Genomic DNA, 13,077 nt, shown 5'->3' with positions numbered 1-13,077 from the left:
AAAACCCAAAATCCCTGTAAATGTTCATTAAAACTAATAAAATTTAATAATAATAAAAATAACAGAGAATTTTTATGTAGCATGTTTTTAATTCTTCTTGTGTTGGTTGTTTTCATTTTGGGGTTTTATTGCGTCATTTTGGGTTTTTTTTTTTTAAAGTAAATGTCCAACACACAGCCTGGCCATATAAGAGAATTTAATACTTATTTAATACATTCATTTTTAAAAACAATTTTAAAGCAGCCTAAACTACTCTGGTAGAACAGTGATTAAGCACTTGGGTACTAAAGAAAGGTTTGCAGTTTGCACCTACTGAGTGAACTGCTTGGGAGGAAGATATGATAGTCAACTTTCCAAGATTTACAGACTTGGAAACTCTACAGGGAAGTTCTACTCTAGCCTCTCCCATCCTATGCTGCTGCTTCTTTTGTTGTTGTTGTGGACTGTCAAGTAGGAACAGACTCACAGCTGGTTTTCCTGTAGGTTTCCAGTCTGTAAATCACACGGAAGGATATTGCCAATCTTTCACCTGCTAAGCTGATTCAACCCAACTCCTCACCACTAGACCACCAGAGCTCCCTGCTCTGTCCTATGGCGTGGCTATAAGTTGGAATTGATTTGATGGTAGTAGATTTAGTTTTCTGGTTTGGTGAGAGTGGAGCTTAATGTTAAGCAGGCCCTCCATAAATGGTCCCCATCACTATTTCTGCCTTTCCTGCTAGAAGGACATTGAGGCCAGGGCAGCTCACCTCTTAGTATTAACTCCCACTGTCCAACACAACAGTGGTTCCTTGGCCAGACTCATTGGCACTCATTGTCATGTGGCAGGCCTTCCTGGAGAGCTTTGTAAGACCAGCTCACAGCCATGGGATGGCTGTCACTGATCCACTCTACTACCCAGAGTCAGATGGGATCATAAGTGACACTGCAAAGTTCTCCTCATGGGCCATTTTAGATTTCTGAGACTCAAGACAAGGAGAGTCCTGGTGGTGAAATGGGTAAGCAGTTGGCTGTTAACCAAAATGTTTGTTGCTGAACCCACAGGTCAGCCACCTGGTGGAAAGATCACGTGATCTGCTCCCATAAAAATTACAGTCAAGGGAACCTAGTGTCAAGCAGGGTCAATATGAGTTGAAATCAGCCTGATAGTGCCCAACAATAACTACCAGCATCTGTCGATTGTTCTTTCTTTCCATTCTCATGTTTTACCCCCAAATAAGTAGGGCTTACATTTTGCAGAGCTTCCTGTAGGTACACAGTGGCACGTGTTTTAGATCAGTCTATCCTGGCAAATGTCCACATGGTACGGTCCTTCCAAGACTGGATGTGAAGATGTGTTTACATAGCTGGGGCCTGACTGGTCCAGTGGTGTCCGTTCCCTTTAGAAGTTCACCTGATTCTAGTTGCATTGCTCAGTGTCTTCCCTGGGTGCTTGTGGTGTAAGAAGCACAAAAAAATGTGAATTTCCTCATACCACCTGTCAAGTTGTCATTGATATGTACTGTCGAGTTGCTTGCTACTCATAGCGACCCTATGTACACTAGCTCTGAACCCTGCCGTACCTTGAGCCAATCTCATTGTCTCCAACACCCATTATCCCAGTTACTGTGTCAAACCATCTCATCCAGGGTTTTCATCTCCTACACTATTCCTCCAGCTTTCTGCCTTTTTGTCCTTCTACTTTTTTGAGACTCCATGTCACATACTTTGAGCATGTTGCCAGGAGGGGCCAGTTGTTGGTGAGGGACATCATACTTGGAAATGTAGAGAGATCTATCGACTTATTCTCAAGTTTGTGAAGGCTGGGGATTTCTGCCCTACCATCATGTGCAGCAAGGATCTTCTATTGCTCCTGCCCTTTTACCTTTTGTCTGCATGGGTTCTTTTGATATTCACACATCGAAGAATCAAATTGCAGGGTAGAAAGGGAGATGCTTTCTTCAATGTGCTACAAGAAATTATACAGTCACACATTGTACCCGAATGTATCCAGATTTCATCCCAAGATTACACAAAGTCATGGCACTATTTACGCCAGGCCCCAGGCAGATAAAGCAGTCACATGAGAGAGATTAATGATTCGTGCCTCAAGGAATTAACATTACTCTTAGAAGTACAGACTCAACAGTTTCTGCATCCATCCTGGGTTTGTTGTTGTTAAGTGTCACCCAAAACAACTCATAGTGGCCCTAGGAAGAACAGATCTGAACTCTGTCCTGTCCTGTGCCATCCTTATCATCCCAGACACCTTTGAGCCCATTGCCACAGACACTGTATCAAGCCATCTCATTGAAGGTCTTTCTCTCTTTCACTGACCCTCTACCTTTCCAAGTATGATGTCCCTTTCCAAGGAATAGCCTCTTCTACCAACCTGACCAAAGTATGAGACACAAAGCCATCTTTGCCTCTACGGAGCACCCTGACTGCACATTTTTCCAAGACATACATGTTTGTTCTTTTGGGAGTCCACAGTCTACTCGGCACTCTTCTGAAAATACTCCACAAGTGATAATGTTGGGTTCCTCATCAATATTCCTCTTGGAGACACCAGGGTAATCTGCACTCACTTGCTGAGTTATCTTTGGCAATTCTAGAGCACTACCTTCTCATTAGTCACTAGTATCAGGCACCCCTGATGAGTTTCATTATGATCATAGCTTCAGAACCATAATAATAAGCAGAGAACATTTTACATTAAGAGAGATTTATTTAGTGGCTTAGTGATAAGAAACTGCACTGCCAACACAAAGGTACATAGTTTGAATCCATTCGCTACTCTGCAGAAGAAGACGCCAGAGGGTCAACTGTGGGTCAGCTCTGACTCTGTAGTACTCCACACAACAACATTTATGCATAACATACAACAGGTTCTGTTATAAACCCTTTGCTTATATTGATTTTTTCTAAGTTTTGTATTAGTTTGCATACAAAATTCATGTGCATTGTTTCATTCATAGACATTGTGTCACACATCCCTTTATTCACCTCATGTTTCATACAATCATTCCCATACATCGTGTTTTATAAAATTAATCCCCATTAACCTATGCCCAGTATTACCTTGTCTTTTCAGGTCCCCAATGGATCTTTCCTAATCGCTTCATCTCCTCCCTCTGCCCACCAAACTCTGTGACCCCAAGATTTCCCACCCTCTCCAGAAATAATAACTAGTAAAGTGTGTATTTATTTATCTTTAAATCACAATAGATCTACGAGACACAAAAAGGGCCTCCCTTTTACCAAAAAGGAAACCAGTAAGTGCTAAGGCCCAATTTAAAACCCAGCTCATATGCCTGCCATAAAGAAGCTCTGGTGGCTTAGGGGTAAGGAAGGAACTGTGCTGCAAATGCAAAGGTACATAGTTCAAATCCACCAATTAGCCTTTAAAGCCTTCAGTGGAGCTTCCCCTTCCTCCTTCATTACCATTGGCTCCTGCTCATATAGTACTTTCTGAAATTTTTCAGTGCCAGTCAGCTCCTTTCGGTAGAGTGATTCTGTGTATTTCCTCCATCTTCTTTTGATGCTTTCAGGGTCCATAATAGAAAGCATTACATTCTTCTCTCATTCGAGATAAGCTGCATAAAGAAGTAGTTTGATAGTGCTCAAGAGCGAACGAAGATGGAACATTATACAGGCTTTAAAATATTAGCATACTTCAGTTTGACTTTCACCTTTAATACTGACTGCATGACAAATTGTATAAACCATAATAAGCAAACATCAGCCTGCAAGATTAAAGCCCTTAGTGCGAAGGTATCATTAATCATACCAAACATGTATTTGCTTTTCTGTTGGCATCAAGATGTAATTGTTTCTCTGTAAGTTAAACATACTACATGGTACAATGCTGATCTAAATCTGTGCACTTGGCAACATTAAAAAGAGACTTGGAACCTTTTGTCCATTGTGTGGACATGTTTTTCTCCAACCAAAATGATCCACTTGAATTGAAGTTTCTTCTGTCCTCTGTAATTGTTGCCAAAGCCAGCATTTCAAGCCTAGGTGAAAACAACGATCAATATTTGTCCACTAGATTCCATGAAAGCTTCTTTGAGGTGAGGGGGTAGTGAGTAGGGAGGGGCTAGCCACAAGCCCATTTGGAGATCTAATGGGGGAGGGAAGCCAAAATCTCTCATATTTTTACCCAAAAATAATACCCATTTACTCGTTCTCATCAAATTTTCTGTTTCTGTTGTTCTTGGCCAAACTAAAGTCCACAAACGTTAAGAACTCACACTTGCAAATATTCTTTGTTCATGGACTAGAAGACTTAACATTGTAAAAATATCAATACTAACCCAAATAGTCTGTAGATAAACTGAATTTCTATGCAAATAGTGTGCAGATAAAATAGGACTGACTGCTATTTTAAATGCTGATAAGAATGTGGGAAGATTGGGTCCTTTAGCCTTTGTTGGTGGGATTTTTGTTTTGTTTTTGTTCATAACCACTTAATTTATCGAGAGACGCTGCTGCTGTGGCTCTTGATTTAGCAGCATTCAGTCCTTTGCTTACAGAGACTTATTTGTTGTTTTGCCCTGTACTGAAAACATAAATAAAGTTTTCTACATTGGGCCAATTGGCAGCATCAGTATGGATGGTGAAGAGATTGAGATAGTTAACAGTTTCAGTTTACTTGGCTCCACAGTCAACACTCTTGGTAACAGCAGCCAGGAAATCAAGAGACAAATTGCATCGGGAAAGTTGGCTGTGAGGGACCTCTCAAGATAATGAAGAGCAACGATGTCAGACTGGAGACTAAGGTGCGCCTGATCTGGGCTATAGTCTTCGCAATTACGTGCTATGCATCAGAGAGTTGGACAGTGAATAGGGTTGGTAGAAAAAGAATTGATGCCTTTGAGCTGTGGTGCTGGAGAAGAGTGTTGAATATACCATGGACTGCTAGGAGAACAAATAGGTTTGTCCTGGAGAGGGTGAAGCCAGAATGTTCCCTGGAGTCAAGGATTCTGAAGCTTCGTCTGACATATTTTGGGCATGTTGCAAGGAGGGACTGGTCCTTGGAGAGGGACATCATGTTTGGCAGAGTGGAGGGGCGGCGAAGGAGAGGAAGACCTTTGATGAGATGGATCGATTCTGTGACTAGAGAGGTGGGAATAAGTGCGTTTGAGATGGCTAGGTTGGCACAGGATAGAAGAGGGTATAGAGCTGTTGTACATAGGGTTGCTATGAGTCTCAAGCGACTCAATGGCACATAACAACAACAACAGCATTGTTTTCAACTGGGACTTGAGGTAATAGTTCCTTGTGTTTGTAGTACTGTGTATACTGTCCATCCAGGTTTATCTCCTAACCATGGAGGAAAAGAGCATGATTTGGCCCTTTTCAGCAAGGAAAATTTCTAAGGTGAGTATACTGAGGCTGAACCCTGGGGCCTAAAGAAGAATTGTAAATGGGATCCAAATTCTTTTTTTTTATATAGTAGATATGATTTTTATTTTGAGCATGATCTTCTATAGCTCTCTGACATCAAATGATGATTGGATGGGGCTTTTTGTGGTTGGGTTGTTTTGTGGGTTTTTTTTTTCCTACTAGTTTATCTATAAAATTAAAAAACATTGTTTTAAAGAACAAATTCTTTCAATTTCTCTCACCTCCTCACCCATCAAATTGTACAATCTCATGATTAATTCCCCCCTCCCCCTGCACATTCTCATCCCTCTGCTTCCAACTTCCCACCCCTCTTGGATCCTTATACTCATTCTACAATAATGGTTTTATACAATATTTATCCTTGTGGGACTGAGTTAGTTCACTCAGCATAATACTCTCCAGTCCCTCCCAAGTTAGGTAATAATTTACAAAATCATTGCTCCTGTGTCCTACATAGTATTCCATTGTGTGTATGTACCACAATTTCTCAATCCATTCGTTTGTGGTTGGACATTTGGTCTGTTTCCATGTTCTTGCAATGGTGGATAATGCTGCTATGAACACTGGTGTACAAATCTCAGTTTGTGCCTCAGTTCTCTAACTACAACATGGGCAAAAGACATGGAAAGAATTTTCGCAGAGGAAATTATTCCAATGGCAAACAGACACATGAAGAAATGCTCCAAATCACTGGCAATAAGAGAGATACAAATCAAAACCACAATGAGGTACCACCTCACTCTAGTAAGGGCGGCAAAGTTTAACAGGGCAGCAAGTCATAAACATTGGAGAGGATGTGGCTAGAAAGCAACTCTTATCCACTGGTAGTGGGATTGTAAAATGGTACATACAATCATTCTGGAAGGCAGTTTGGCGCTTCTTCAAAAAGCTGAAAATGGAAATTCCATTATGATGCAGATATTACACTACTTGGAATATACCCTGAGAAAATGAGATCCAAATTCTTAAATGCCAGGTGTGTCTTTTTCAGGTTCACAAAAGCAGTCACCCACCGCTGATCTCCATTCTCTCAGGGGGCTCAATCTCAATGAAGGCTTACCAATCTGATGCCTATGTAGGCAACAGTCCCATGGACTGGCACTCATAAACAGTCAATGCCATGCCCATGAGATTCCCAATGAGATAAACCAAACCCTTAAGAAACTTCTGTCTTGAACTTTGCAGCATCCTGAAAGTACCTGAAATGGTCTTAAGCACTTGACTAGGTCGCCAGGCCATCATACACACCATCATGTAGGAAAGATGGAGATGGCATTGCCAGCCATGTACTTGATGACGAGGTTCATGGAATTTGTTTGAAGGGACCAAAGGTGACGTCCCAGCAGTGCTTCTCTACCAGGATCCGGTCTGTCTCCTGGACACTGGTGTCAGGCACTTGTTTGTCCAAGTAATGCACCGGGTAGAGGGAGTCTCCCTGGCCACTTACTCAGTCACTTCAGCCCCTGCTGCCTCCTCTGAACCCACTCAACTCAATGACCCACTTGAAACTCTGGCCTCTGTTGGCCACCAGGTCTCCTTTTGGCAGTCATGACCATTGCTGCCTCCAAAGTCCTGTTGGTGATATTTTTAAAGCAGTATCATTACAAGGTGGATTGATTCAGTGACGGGGGTAATCAGGATGGGTGTGTCAGAAGAAGTGCGATGGGCACAGGATAGAGCAGGGTTTAGGGCTGTTATACATAAGGTCGCTATGAGTCGCAAGCGACTCGACTGCACATAACAACAACAACAGTATCATTACTATAGAAGACAGTATGATAGTTTCTCAACAAGCCAGAAGTATAAATCTCTTTTGGCTTAATAATCCATGCATATATACCCACAGACCTAATAAAAGAGACAGGCAGACACATGACATCAATGTTCATTGCAGTATTATTTGCAACAGCAACAAGATGGAAATAACGTAAGTGTTCATCAATTGATGAATAACTAAATGAAATTTTTGGCAATTATTTTGACAAATTAAGCAATCTCCTTTTTCTTTAGTTCCTACGCATATTAGAGGGGTATGTTTGTTAGTTATGTGGGTGTGTTATATATATTTAAAAACACAGTAATACACTTCTGATCCAAATTCCAACAATGTTCTCTCCTGTAATGGAAGAACTAATTGCCAAATTTATATGGAAAAGAACTCATTGCCATCAAGCTGGTGGTGATTTACAGCATATTTCCTCCAGCAGATTTCCAAGGCTATAAATCGCACTGAAGGGAACTGTGCATTTTTCTCCTATGGGTCTTGTAGTGTGTTTGAAATGCCAAAGATTGGGGTTGTACCACAATTAAGTAAAAAAAGCAATATTGAAGCAGAACACAGTAGGAGATCTCACATTGACTGATTTAAATAAAAAATTCTATATAGACGTGATAACCCAAACAGTCCTACACTGACTCAATGGAATAGAACTGAGAGTCCAGAAACCAATCTATCAAACTATAAACAGAAACTTTTCAGCTGAGAATTCAATGGCAAAGAAACTGTCTCTTTAGTAGTCCTGGGTCTCAGAAATCCAAACTGAATATCATTTGGCAGAAAATGAAACAAGATCCATACCTCATATCATATACAAAATTTAACTCAAAAATGATCCATGATGAAATATTAAAATTAAAACTTATAAGGATTCTAATTCTGGCTTGAGTCATGCCAGTCTTCCCAATCACTTGCTATGCATCTGAGAGCTGGAAAATTGATAATCATGACAGAAGTATTGGTGCCTTTGAACTGTGGTGTTGGAGAAGAGCACTGAACATTCCTCGGATGGCCAATAGAACAAACAATTACATCTTGGACAGGGTGCATCCAGAGTTCTCTTTAAAGGCAAAGATGATAAAGCTTCATCTCACCTACTTTGGGCATGCTACTATGAAGGGCTATTCCTTGACAGGGACATCATGCTTGGACAGGAGAAGACTCAGCGAAAGAGAGAAAGACCTTCAACCAGATGGATTGGCAGTGGCTGTTGCAATAGGCTCTACTGCCAGGAAGTGTGAGGATGACACAGGATTGGACAGGGTTTGGATTGGTTTTTCATAGGGATGCTATGGGTTGTACTCAACTCAATGACACCTAATAGCAACTAAATATAAAGGTTCTGGAAGATGACGAGAAAAAGTTATGAGATCTAACTTTTCATTTTAAAAAATAGATTGTAAAAAATAGCTATAAATGCACAGAAGATAAATTTTATAATTGGGTCCTCATAAAAAGGAAATACTTATGCTTATCAAAAAGGTGCATCAAAAGACTAAAAAGACAACCCACAGACTGGCATACAACATCTTCAGAAATAACATATTTTATGAGGGTGATTTCAAAGATATATTTTTAAAAGTTTAACAACAAAAATGGTGAACGAGCTAATGTAAAAGTGGATGAAAGACAACCGAGGGGAACAACGAGTACATAAAAAACATTCATGATGATTAATCATCACCGATGCAAATCAAAAGTACATGGAGAAACTGTTTCACTCTGCAAAGCTGGGACTGATTTTATCTTTTTAAAATTATGATAAGAATGTGGGAAGATTTTTGGATCCCTTATCCTTTGTTGGTGGGGATTTTTTTTTCTTTTTAATTGTTGGTGGGATTTTTAAAGGAGTACAATTACTATGGAAAACAGCTTCTCAAAAAAGTAGTTTCAAAAATAGTTTTTAAAAAAACTAGAAATAGAAATATGGTCTCGTGACCCATGCATATACATATACCCTACAGATCTAATAAAAGAGACCAGGTAGACATATGACATCAATATACATTGCAATATTATTCACAACAGCAGCAAGATGGAAATAAGTGTTCATCATTGATGAATGACTAAATAAAATGTTGGAACATACATACATACATTAGAATACTATGTAACTATAAAGAATAATGATGAATCCTCAAAAGATCTTACAATATGGATACAACTGGGAAACATGTTAAGTCAGTCACAAAAGAACAAATATGAACTATATAACTGAACTTTTGTAAGAAGACATGAATAATGTTGTTGTTGTTGTTGTTATATGCTGTCGAGTTGTCTGTAACTCATAGCAACCCTATGTACAACAGCTCTGAAGTGTGATCTGTCCTGAGCCAGTATCACTAACTCCGATGCTCCAACCCCCGTTGCCCCAGTTACTGTATCAGTCCATCTCATCTGAGGTCTTCCTCTCCTGCACTGTCCTTCACCCTCCTGAAAATTATGTTCTTCTCTAAGGTTAGTTCCCTCCAGGCCACATGCCCAAAGTATGTGAGACAGAACTTCAAAATCCTAGTTTCCAAGGAGAAACTTAGTTTCACTCTCTACAAGACAGACCTATTTGTTTTCTTGGTGATCTATGTTATGTTTAAGACTTTTCTCCAGTACCACAACTCGAAGGCCTCAATTCTTTTTCTGTCATCCTTAGTTGTCATTCAGCTCTCTGATGCATAGCAAGTCATTGTGAAGACCATAGTCTGGAACAGAAGCACCTTATACACTAGAATGATATTTTTGCTTTTCAGTACTCTGGAAAGGTCCCTGACAGCAGATTTACCTCATCTTTTGATTTCCTGACTGCTGGTGTCAAGAGTGTTGATTGTGGAGCTGAGAAAGCTATAACGGTTAACAACCTCAACCTCTTCTCCATCCATCATGGTGCTGCCAATTGGCCCAGTGGTGAGAATCTTTGTCCTCTTGATCTTGAGCTTCAATCCATATTGATGACTACAGTCCTTGACCTTCTGTGGCAAGCACTTCAGGTTCTCCTCAGTTTCAGCAAACAAGTTGTGTTATCTACATGATGTAGATTGTTGATGAGTCTTCCTCCAATCCTGATTATTTCCCCTCATAAAGCCCAGCCTCCTGAGTAATCTGGTCTGCATATAGATTGAAAAGGTATGGAGGAGATGTGTATATTGTTTCAGCTTTCAGCTGGTAGCAGTGCAGTTTTGCCAACACCCTTTGTTGAAGAGGTTGTCATTTCCCTATTTGATAGCCTTGATTTCCTTGTCAAATATCAGTTGACCATAGATATCTGGGTCTATTTCTGGGTTCTCAATTCTGTTCCACTGATCTGTGTGCCTGTCATTGTACCAGTACCATGCTGTTTTGGTTACTACTGCTGTGTAGTAGGTTTTGAGGTTGGGGAGTGCTATACTTCCCCCTTCATTTTTGTTTTTCAGAAGTGTTTTGCTTATTTGGGTCTCTTATCTCTTCAAATAAACTTGATAATTTCCCTTTCTATTTCCTTGAAAAATTAGTTGGGTATCTGTATTCAGATTGCATTGAGTATATAGATTGCCTTTGATAGGATTGTCATAGTCACAATACTGAGTCTTCTTATCCATGAACAACAGGACACATTTTCCCATTTGTTTAAGTCTTTTACTGTGCCTAGCAGAAATTTTCTGCAGTTTTCTTTGTGTAGGTCTTCTTTATCTCTATTTAGGTTCACTCACAAGTATCTCAATGTGTGGTTGGCTTTGTTTTCTTGGTTTCCTTCCTGGATCCACCTCTTACACCCTACACAAAAATCAACTCAAGGTGGATAAGAGACTTTGGAGTAAAGCCCCAAACCATAAAGTTCATAAGACATAAACTGGGATCAAGCTTAGAAGCTCTGGTCTATGGTATAAAGAGATTTCCAAATACAGCCAGAAATGTACACTCTGAAGAGGATAAAATTGATGAATGGGACCTTCTAAAGATTAAATCCCTATGTTCATCAAACCTTTTTCCAACTGGGTGAAAAGAAAACCTATTGACTTGAAACAAACATTTGGCAATACCATCTCAGACAAGAGTCTCATAATGAAAATTTATAGAATACTCCTGGGCCTCCACAAGAAGAAGTCTGATAACCCTATTACAAAGTGGGCAAAAGACATGGAAAGAATTTTTGCAGAGGAAGATATTCAAATGGTCAACAGACATAAGAAAAGCTTTGGAGACAGGACGCATACTTGATGCACTCCCTTCCTGTTTTGAACCATGCAGTGCTTCCCTGCTCTGTTCTGAGGACCCCTTCGTGGTCTAAGTATAGGTTTCACATAAGCAGTATCAAGTGTATATACTCCTACAGAGACCAGTGTTCATTGATAGTAATGAACAATGCATTTGAGGAGAAGAGGAAAGTACTCTTCAGATAACCGGATTATTGTTGTTAGATGTCATCAAGTTGACTACAACCCACAGTGACCCTGAGAACAACACTTCAAAAATTTGCTCTTTCCTACCACCTCTGCCATACTCAAGCACATTGTTGCAGTCACTGTGTCAATCCATTTCATTGAGAGTCTTCCTCTTCCGTGAGATACTGTTTGTTATTTTTGGTGGTAAGAAAGGTAGTAAACGATGTTACTGAGAAGTGCGCAGGAGAAAAGCACATACTAGGTAAAAGACATGTTGTTGTTGTTGTTGTTGTTGATTGTCGTCAAGTCAAGCACGACTCATTGAGACCCTGTGAACAAAAGGCTTGAAACCCCTCTACAACTATTGACATTTATCAAACTTCATAGAGTTTCTGGAGGCATGTTATTTAGGAAGTAGAAGCCACACCTGCTTCCAGAGGACATGACAAATAAAATTTTGCAACAACAACAAAACAAAAAAATAGGCATATGTATGCATGAGTATTAATACATGGGTACATAAATGTGCACAAATATAGACATTTGTCTTCACTTACATCCGTTTTGGTCTTTTCTTCCTTGTCTCTTCAATGATTTTCTTTTTCTTGATATCATTCACAAGTCATCTGATCTTCTATCATAAGTGTTCAGTGCTTCAAATCTATTCTTGAAATGGTCTCTAAATTCAGGCAGGATATAATCAGGGTCATAGTTTGACGTTTGTGAACTTGTTTTCATTTCCTTCATCTTTAGTTTAAATTTGCATATGAATGATTGATGGTCAATTCTAAGCTGGCCCCTGGCCTCATTCTAATGATGTTGAGTTTCTCCATCATCTCTTTCCACAGATACAGTTGATTTGATTCCTCTAATAGGCAAAGCCCATATGTATAACCATATGATTGTTGGTCATTTTAAAAGATATTTGCAAAGATTTTGATCATTCAAAAATTCTATAAGATTTCTATCTTCATTTCTATCACCACGGCCACATTTCCCAACTACCAATCTTTCTTCTTTTTCAATTCCTGAATTCTAATCTTCAGTTATTATTAATACATTTTGATTGCATATTTGATCAATTTCAGATTGCAGTATTTGGAAATCCTCAATTTCTTCAGTTTCACCTCAGTGGTTTGTGCATAAATTTATTGACTATGCAAAGATTTTTCAGTGTGTGAATCATTACAAATTATGAACAATATTGAAAACTATGGGAATTCCACAATACTTACCTGTGCTCATGAAGAATAGTTGTACAACACAAGGAGTCCTTTGAACAGAACAAGGGGATCCTGCATAGTTTTATAATCAGGAAATGTATGTGTCTGACTTTTATCTTTTCTCCATGTCTATTCAATCTTTATATTGAGTAAATCACTCAAGAAACTAGACTACCTGAAGAAGTATGTGACTCGTCAAAAACCTGCATTATGCAGATGACACACTTTGATTACTAAAGGTGAGGAAGACTTGAAGCATTTGCAGCTCAAGATCCAAGACTACAGTCTTCATTATGGGCTATATTTTAACATTAAGAAAAAAAATTTCTCATCA

General features: G+C 39.5%; 1 pseudogene; it reads right to left on the bottom strand.

Moving 5' to 3' along the window:
- Nucleotides 1-6,384: 6,384 nt before the first annotated feature.
- On the bottom strand, nt 6,385-12,765 carry LOC102845795 (annotated as a pseudogene).
- Between the last annotated feature and the right edge of the window lie 312 nt (nt 12,766-13,077).

Source organism: Elephantulus edwardii, unplaced genomic scaffold, assembly GCF_000299155.1.
Source record: "Elephantulus edwardii isolate Elephantulus edwardi_28Jun2011 unplaced genomic scaffold, EleEdw1.0 scaffold00244, whole genome shotgun sequence".
Classification (NCBI taxonomy): Eukaryota; Metazoa; Chordata; class Mammalia; order Macroscelidea; family Macroscelididae; genus Elephantulus; species Elephantulus edwardii.
This window is presented reverse-complemented; position numbering and strand designations above follow the sequence as displayed.